This window comes from Mytilus trossulus, chromosome 2, assembly GCF_036588685.1.
Source record: "Mytilus trossulus isolate FHL-02 chromosome 2, PNRI_Mtr1.1.1.hap1, whole genome shotgun sequence".
In the NCBI taxonomy this organism is placed as follows: Eukaryota; Metazoa; Mollusca; class Bivalvia; order Mytilida; family Mytilidae; genus Mytilus; species Mytilus trossulus.
Window position 1 is genome coordinate 6,400,682 of NC_086374.1, and position 7,236 is coordinate 6,407,917.

A 7,236-nucleotide genomic window follows, 5' to 3' on the forward strand; every position below is an offset into this window, starting at 1 on the left:
TGTTTTAGGATGTACAAAAAGTTGTCTTAGGACAGTCCTAACTACGATCTAGGACCATCCTTACACATTTATTTAATTTAAAATATATGTAGAGATTTGTATGACATAGATTGAATTGTATTTTAGAACCTATACGTAAAGAGAGGGCGGTTGACTCTTATATATAGGAAACGGGCCTGATTTATTAACGAAAATAAAGGTTAAAGTTTTTACGGAAGACTAATAAATACGTTATTAAATATGATAAAAGATATAAATGAATTTAATACGAAAACAAAAGTAAATGGTTACAACTTGAAACTTTGTGATATTCGTGCTGCAATTTTAGTACATAAAATAGTTTTGTCCTTAGGTCCACTCGATTTCATTACATGTATCGAATCAGTATTAGGTAAAAAAGAAGTAAACTTTTTCCCATATTTGAAAAATTTAAAATATGTTGCTTATGATGATAGTATTGTGTAGGCTTCAAAAAAGCAGCACGAAATAATTTAATATAATACAATTAAATCTTTAACAAACATTAAACAATATTTTTTTTAATTAATTTTATCTAATGATAGTTTAATATTGTTTTAGTATTTTTAGTATTGAGTTTATGCCATATTTGTTGTTTTTATTACGTTTTAGGACTAATATCCTAATTAAGACACCTAATTGTATATCCTAACTTTAGGAACAAATTTAGGACATATCTTATTTTAGGAGACTTTCTTTAACCCGACTTAGGACTAAGACGTGTCCTAAGACCATCCTAAGACATGTGTTAGTCCTAGGACAGCTTCGTTGACACGGCCCCTATTGTATAAAGGTCATTTAAGATGGCATATTTTGGTATCAATATTGATTCACTCATAGGGTCATTGCATCGACAATAGATACATTTATTCTAAAACCAGTTGTTGGCATGATACGGGTTATGTTCTTCTCATATATTTTATGATTTTATGATATTTAACTCCAACGGAAGGGATGGTGCTTAATTTCATACGATGAAGACATACTCTTTCAATCAGCTTAATTGAGCTGGCATGTCAGTTACTGCTAAGGAATCCTTTGTTAATTTATAAATCATCGTATCAATCTTTTATTACCCTTAGCCTCTTGCCTTTGTTGGTTTTGTATATTATTATCTTTTATTTTTTTATTTTAGTTCATTTATTTGTTTAGGACTTGTATGATGTCCATCTTCACTGATCTAGTACACATTTCTGTTTAGTCCGCCTCCAGGTGTGGGATTTTTCTCTGTTGGAAAGTCGTATCATTGGCAATCATAATATGTCCTGTTTTTATATATGCAAAGTGGAATTTACCCTTTCTGGTGTACACTAGTATATAGACGGACAAGTTGTATGGAATGACAGTAGAAATCCATTAAAAAAAAAAAACTTCTTTTAAAGATTTGGTGATGTGATTTAAGTGATCAATGTTATTGTAAGATTAGTAAGATTTTATTTGAACACTCAGACACAGATACATGTGTAACATGAGGTCATACATAATAGCATTATATAAACATGACGAAGTAATTATGTGGTATCAATGACATAGTATAAAGATATAACAATAACATACAACATGTTTTTTTTTAACATTTTCAGAACATATTTGCAATGTTTTTGATAAAAACAGAAAGACGTTTATACAGTTGTACATTACATATTGAAAGAAGACCTTCCATTTTTTTATAATTAGGGTTCACTGTGTAATAGCTTGGCAGAAACTTTTCCCTTAATACAACAATATTTTGATAAGTACACTTAAATAGCAAATGAAATTCATCACCAATATTACTCTTACACAAAGTACATATTCTATCATGCCTCGGGATATTTTGCCATCTGCCTGTTTCTATAGGCAGACGCAGATTTGAACACCTAAAGTGTGTGATCCAAAGCCTGCAATATTCGGGAAGTTTTAGCAGATATGTTTCTAAAGTAAACTCTTTTTTAAATATTGAGTAGAATTGTTAAAGCAGCTAGTTTCTTTTGCTTATCGACCTCTCGTCGGTTTCCAAAGTTTCATGTAACAAACAGTTAAAACGTATTCTCTCCAAGTTAACGTAACACTGAAACATGTAAAAACATATGCAAAGATTATTCACAAAATTTATAACAAGTTTTAAAAAGTTATCAAAACATATTTGCGTGATTTAATGTTACATTAGGAGATCAAATGTGTAAACCGATGCCAATTGTCATAAATTAAACTATCGTCGACATAAGTCGATCGCAAAACCTTTTTACATTCCAAAATCCATAAAACGTGCACGTAGAAAATTATTTCTAAAACTAATATTTGAACAATTAAATATTAGTGGTACAATTGAAAGTAAAATAAATGTAATTAATCTATGGGATCTTTTACTTTTTGATTCTTTTGTTGAGTACCCTTTAAAGTATTTTTTATGCTTTATTTACTTTTTTCTTATCCATTGAAATTGTAAATCTTTTAAGGTTAGAAAAATGAATAGAAAATTGTTCAAATATTCGTTTACTTAACTTTTATATATATTATACATTTAGAATAGTCTTTTTGTTTACCCAAAATGAACACCAAACGTAATTGACATCCTAAATGAAATTGACACATTTAATTCACAACAAATGATTTTGAACTTTTCTTTTAGAAACACATGTTTGTTTTCCCTGGTTAAAATCAAATACGAGCTAGGTATGAATAATTTCAATGTCTTCAATGTTACAATTTGTGGAGGAAATGGTCTTTCTACATGTAACTTGGTCTACAATATTTATTGAAACTATAATTACAATAATAACACTTTCTATTTTTTCTTCTTGCTAAAATGATATTTAATAATAAGACACGTTCTTTAAAACTTCAAAATATATATACCGCTAGGGGCCGTCTAAAACTTGCAGTGCGGTGATAATTTGTTTTGTTCCGTGTTGAAGGCCTCGCTGTGAGTTTGAGACAGCAATAAAAGCTCTGTTTCTTAGCAATGTGACTGTGTGTTTTTTGTGAGCATTAACTGATTTTGAGTCATGAATGGATACTCCATATCCTTTGGTTTTTTTTTTATTTATTGTTAAATATATAAATCAGGTCGTTGGGTTCTTGTTTGAATGGTTTCTCACTTTCCTCGGAATTCTGTATTTTTGTGATTTTTTTTTGTCAAGCCTGTGAATGATATCTATACTGTATGGGTTGTGCTCACTGGTGATTGTAAGGTTACCCTTGGAATAGAATATCAACTATTGTAGTATATGTAATACGTACCTGGGTTACCTCAAATTCATTTGGTCTCATTGTCAATCATACCCACATATAAACTGTGTATGAGATTGATAAACACTAAAACGTCAGTAAAATAGATTAGAATATTTTCTTTTTATCAAAAATGAAATGTGAACGTTTATCTCAATATTCGCATGTCTTACATGTGGAGAAGTTTTATTATAAGCTTGATCTAAATATGATTTCGTAAAAATTATAAAATAACAGTTATAATTATTACTTATTTGCCTATATAGAAATATGAAATTAAAATTTGTCTTCTACGCAAAAACGTTGGTTGGATAAACAATCTTCTGTTTTTAAAACGAGGTTTTTCAATAAAACGTTTAAAATTGCAGGGAGTATTGTTTTGAAAGTAGAAAGATTTACAAAAGTTGGATCAGAATATTGACATTTAAATCTAATTTATTGATCGGACCAATCATTTCTTATTTTAAAGGATAAAATCCAATATCTGACTTTGATTTTAAACACTCGGCTGATGTGAAATACATATCGTGTAAGCTTTATAATTATTGAAGGACCTTTCAATAAAATTATGATAAATTTCTCACGAATATCTTAAACGGCACAACGTGAAGTTGCAGAAATCCTTATTAATTACTGATAAAGGACCAAAACTGATTGAAAAGTTTTGTTTTGTCAAATTCAATATTTGAAAATCGATGGACTTAAAGATATCAAGAAGTTCAAACAATAAGTTAGGCTTTTTGTTTGTAAGAACCATACACGATAGATATAACGGATTTGTCAACTGACACAAGTTTTAATATTACATTGTTTGTAACAAGGGATATATCGAGAAAGATACAACATTCAAGTGTCGCAAACTTTTAATAATTCTATTATTACGACGAAAGTTAATATTAAATTTGTTGTAATCTTTTCTTTTTGAAGAAAGAGTTTATCAATTGTTCCACTTTAATCTAAGTTATTGGAACTGGCCGAGATCTAAGTGGAGACAATGGAACTACGTTTATGATTCTTTTGTACGGGAGATTTCTGGATAAGAAAAGAGTAATTAAATAACGACATACATAAATATTTATATCTGTGACATTTATTCTAATAGATTAAGAAGGAACACTGTGATATTTTCTGATAGAAAAACAAGATTTAATGACTCAACAGCTTCCGAAGTGTAAAACGACACGAGTCACCGTCTGTAATTGTGAAGTTCCGTAGTCAGATAACGTCAGTCTGAGTGAAAGCTTGTAGAAAAATGGAACATATCCGACCGTGTGATTATCAAGATCTCCGTGTTTAAATGTAATACTTATGGCCTTTCAGCTTGTTCAGGTTGAAGAGGGTTTATTACAAAGTTGAAAGTTGGTGACAATAAATCAGTTTTTGGAGCAGTAACCGCTATTTTAGTAATGGGTAGACATTTTTCTGAAAGTGAGGTGTCGGCTATGAGTAGAAATAAAGTAGAGGACCGAGGGTTGAAGGAACGTCTGTTCCGATTACACGAGGAAAAGACAGTGACTTATGATAGCTATGCCAAAGAGAAGAAAAGAGTAATGGATCTGTTAAAACTGAATAAGCGAACATCAGGAAACATTGAGGCTGAGTTTGATGATTACGATGTTCCAGAGGAAAGTTTTAAAAACGTCTTGTTGTCACGTCGGCCATGGTCGTGTACGCCAAAAGAAACCACTTTTAATGTGATCTTTAGAGAGGCTACAGACCCAGCTATCTTAAAGGCTTCATACCTGATGAAAGAAAAAGGCAAGAAAACTCATTCAGTTTCAAGAAGAAACTCCACCAAAAGCGCTCAAAATGGAAGTAGATCACTGGCAGCTAGCCGACAATCAACACGAAGTGAGCCATTGCACAATCGACAGTTTTCTTACAGAACACCTAAAGTAAGAAATTCAGCTAACCGACCTATAACCGTCGGTAATTCTTTTAAAACAACTGTTGTAACTTTTCATAATCAAGGATCAGAATTAAAGTTACCAAAAGAAAATAGAAATCTGCAACCGACAGCCACCATTTGTGTGGAGGACCACACCACGGAAGACCACAAAACGAACCTCGAGCCAGGCAAGGGAATACTCAATTTAGAAAATCGTTCACTCAAAACAGATGAAAATACACCACAAGGTAGCAATGACACAAACTACCAGGAATCACCAAGACACAACAACACTCCTATAATAAAAGTATGTGCTAGTCCTACTAGTATTAGGCATGAACCAACTGAACAAAGAGGAAACTCTCCAACAAAAATTCGAATGAACAAACGTTTATCCATACAAGAACCAACGTTAAATAAAGTTGAAGAAAACCAATTAGTTTCTATAACAATTCATGAAATTGGAGATACTGGTGTTTTACTAAAAGAACCAATGAGTTCTCAGGAAATATGTGACAAAGACCTAGATAAGACTAGGGAAAAGGTAGAAAATACCACTGAAAAATTTAACCAAGCAAGCAATGCTGAAAACGTTCAATCGGGAACCACATTGAAAAGGGAAAATGGAAATGATGTAGGGGAATCACAGATAGAACTAGCAGATCGTCAGATTTCAAGAATCAGTACTACAGCAGGCGCAGATTCCATTGAAGTTGTTGATTTTGGTTCTGTGCAAAACGAAAGTATAGACAAAAACTGCATAAGATATAAAGGAAAAATAATCCACAACTATGTGAAACCTCAGTTAAGATATAAATACGACCCGTTTGTTGCTAAAAGTCGGGAAAAATTATTGCGCAAATTGACAACTGATATTCCCGTTTACTTCGAGGAAGAAAAGAGTAGCTCAGTCAAAATTCACAGGATGTATTCAAAAGGAGCAAGGAAAAGAATGTTAAAACAACTCATCGAGGATAATAATTCTCAAAATAAAGGCGCAGGTTTTAATTTGGAAAATGGTAAAATAGAAGATAAAATGAAGGACTTTTTTCATTCAATATCTGAATTCTGCCGAGAAAATTGTTCCTGACTTATTACTTTTTATCAGTAAATAACGGTAAAATAAAAGTGATATATTATCTGTATCTATGAATATTTTTTTTTATGAATCCTCTTTTTAAATTTTAAGGGTATTTTTATTTAACTTAAAAAAAAAATCAAGTAATCATCCGGCGCTGAGGTCATCCTTCATGAGTAGAAGAAAATGGAGCGAGTATCCATATTAGCTATAATTTATAAAAGACTTCTTCGTTTTTATTCCAATTATCTTGTATCATATATGCCTAGCACATGTATTTGCATGACGGAAGTCACAACTGTTGATTTAATTTTAAATTCACATTACGAATCTATATCAAAGTAACATTCAAATGCATGACATAACAAGCAATCCTAGACCTATATAGTATGGAAACGAGGAGAAACTTGCACACATTAAAGGAGTCTAAAACATGCATACTAGTACTAGTATACAGTATTAACTTTTAAGAGAGTATGAAGAAATACTACGAAATAATATTTCAAAAGAAATGAAGACCAGTATCTCTTAAAACCTGGTTTTGTTGTAAAACATTTCCCTTTGTCTGTGAAGTGTTTGCGGCTTACTATTTTCATAGTTGTTGGGTGCTTGTCACAGTCTTGGGACAATTTCTTTTAATAACAAAACTTCATCTTAATACAGATATAAGCAATTACTGTCTAAAACTTTATTTTGAAATTCATTCGTTTTAAGGATTTTCTTATCCCAGACATAGATTACATTAGACGTCTTTGGTGTAACGTTTTGGGGAATTTTGGGTCCTATGCTCTTCGACTATGTACTTGCTTTTGGTTTCTAACTATTTCTCTGAGCGTCACTGGTGAGTCTTATGAAGACGAAATGCGCGTCTGGCGTATTAAATTAAAAGCTTAGTACCTTTGATAACTTTAAACATAAAACAATCGTATTAAGACGTTCAGTGACTAGACTAAATGTATAAATAAATCTGTTTAGATAGCCTTTCCCATCCAGAAGGAACGCATTAAAAAGTAAACGGATCATAAGTATTTAGCAGAACCCC